The sequence below is a fragment of the Nansenia antarctica genome (assembly GCF_963989245.1).
Source record: "Nansenia antarctica genome assembly, chromosome: 2".
NCBI classification, from domain to species: Eukaryota; Metazoa; Chordata; class Actinopteri; order Argentiniformes; family Microstomatidae; genus Nansenia; species Nansenia antarctica.
Window position 1 is genome coordinate 84,597,406 of NC_137675.1, and position 2,500 is coordinate 84,599,905.

The 2,500-nt window shown below is 49.0% G+C and overlaps 1 pseudogene across 1 annotated transcript in view; it reads right to left on the bottom strand.

The window, feature by feature from the left end:
• Window positions 1-2,500, bottom strand: part of LOC308151765 (junction plakoglobin-like) — a 53,732-nt pseudogene that overhangs the window by 50,519 nt on the left and 713 nt on the right. The window lies entirely within an intron of this gene.

Here is a 2,500-nt window from a genome sequence, read left to right on the forward strand (position 1 = left end):
GTGTGTCTGTGTACGTGTGTGTGTGTGTGTGTGTGTGTGTCAGTCTTCATGCTCCCCGAGGTGTCCGACGGTGTCACGTGTGTGTGTGAAGGACAGTCCGCATGGAATCTAACTCCTTATATGGACGTCCATATATTCTGAGAATCAGTGACTCAAACATAGAGTGTGTTTATAAACCCACAGGTCGGTCAGGCGTTAGCATCGTTGTATTCAAAACCATGCATGCGGTAGCCTGTTAGCATACCAGCAAACAGCAGTGCAAAGTCAAGCTTTGTGTGTTGAACCTCACGACTATGAGCTTTGTGACCTCCTCTAGCATACTGAACAGCTACAGAACAACAAGCCAAAGTCAGTCAGGAATGTTGTGCGCTGGCTGGTTTCGTAACTATGACCTCAGTGTTTCTCTGACCATGAAAAAGAGAGTGATGGAGAGGAGGAGGAGGAGAAAGTTGAGGAATGCTGCTGCTGCGTTCTGGTGGGGTTTCGTAACTCTTCTCCTCCAAACAGGAGTTTCATCATCAAACTTCAGGCTTTTGGCACACACACACACACACACACACGCAATCACACACACACGCAATCTCACTCTTGCACACACACACACATACACACACACACACACACACACACGCTCTCGCTCTCTCTCTCTCTGATAAGACATCTAGCCCTCCATCATTCCCTTCATGTGTTTTTAGTTCCGCCCGCCCCGCCCCCCTCCCCCCTCCCCTCCCTCCCTCCCTCTCTCCCTCCGAAGGAGCAGATACACTGATAAGACGGACCTATCAGAACAGGGCCGAGCTACCGATACAAGCGGCGGGGGTGGAGGGAGGGAGTGGGGGGAGCGGAGGGATGGGGGGGGGGGGGGGTGTGTGGGGGTTGATAGATTGAAAGATTGTGAGAAGGATTGAAAAGTCTCGAAGAGGAGGAAGAAAAAATACAAGTTCTAGCGAGGCGAATTTGAGACGATTACACACCGGCCGTTAAATAAATCAACTGAACTTAAACGGCCCACGCTGGAACAGTGCCCACAGGGGGAGGAGGGGGGGAGGGAGGGAGGGGGGAGGGAGGGAGGGGGAGAGGGGGGGGAGGGGGGAGGGAGGGAGAGGGAGGGAGGGGGAGAGGGGGGGGAGGGGGGAGGGAGGGAGGGGGGAGGGCGGGAGGGAGGGAGGGGAGGGGGGTAGGGAGCGAGAGAGTGAAGAGTGGGGGAGTGAAATTGGCAGTAAAAGAAAGCCAGAGAGATTAAAACAAAAAGGTGATAGCAAAAGAGAGGCAAGGGAAAACAGAAAGGGGGGGGAGAGAGAGAGAGAGGGAGAGAGAGGAGGGGGGAAGATGGAATAGAGGAATGAGAGAGATGAGGAGGGGAAGGGAGGGGAGGGTTACGGAAGGAGTGAGAAGAGGAGAGGTGGTGATTGTGTGTGTGTGTGTGGGGGGGGGGGGGTGGAGAGAGTCTGTTCTTAAAGTAAACATTTATCCAATTTCCTCAATCCGCTTGATATAGGATTAACTCTGTAGTCTCGACACAGCTGAGGAAATCACATATAGTCCACAGTCTGGAATTACAGTTTTTTCTGCCTTGTAAACACACACAAAATTTAACTATGCACACAAGTCTGAAAACGTGGAGACAAGACTCCAGACTGCTCAACGCGAAGCACGATTCCATTGTTTTCACCCAAATAGAAATTCTATATCACCTTCTCGCAAAACTCCAAGCACAAATCGCATCCTTTAGCACACTTTGTTCATCTGGAAAACACTGACCTTTAAAATGCCACACCCTAATTACCATTGGTCTCATTTACATCTCACCTGCTCAAACTCAATTGGCAAAACTCTTCAATCATGTGTCAGAGCATAAAAGAGGCCTGAGGTGACCTCTACTGTGTTGGGGACAAATGGAGAACAGAGAGGAAGAGGAAGAGTGAGAGGAGGAGGAGGAGGAAGAGGAAGAGGAAGAGTGAGAGCAGGAGGAGGAGGAGGAAGAGGAAGAGGAAGAGGAAAATACTGCAACGCAATGGATCCGGTGAGTAATCCCCACTGCTCCCTAGTTAACTATAACACTACTTTACATTGTTAGCAGGCACACAAAACAAGCTGTGTTAGCTGACTAGCGAGTGTGTCATTGATTTTCAACAAAGCGGAAATGTATTTACATTTTTCTAAAGAAAAGTCGGATCATTACATCGGATCCAGATATGAGGACCAAAGCATTAGAACGTGTCACATATCGTTAGCCTCATAGCATAATTGCCTAAATCACATTTTGGCCAAATTGAGATATCTGCCTAACTCTGCTCTCCTAACACTGCTGATTCACTGTGCATTATTGTCTATGCCATCAGCATCTGAATGCTTGTTACATTCCTAAATCACCATCTGCCCAAGTCATCTCTTTGACATCTAGGCATTTTTGACACTACATACAAAGATGGCTCGGCTGACCACAAGTGAAGCATGACTTAGGCAATTATACTATTAGGCTAACGGTATGCGTTTTACT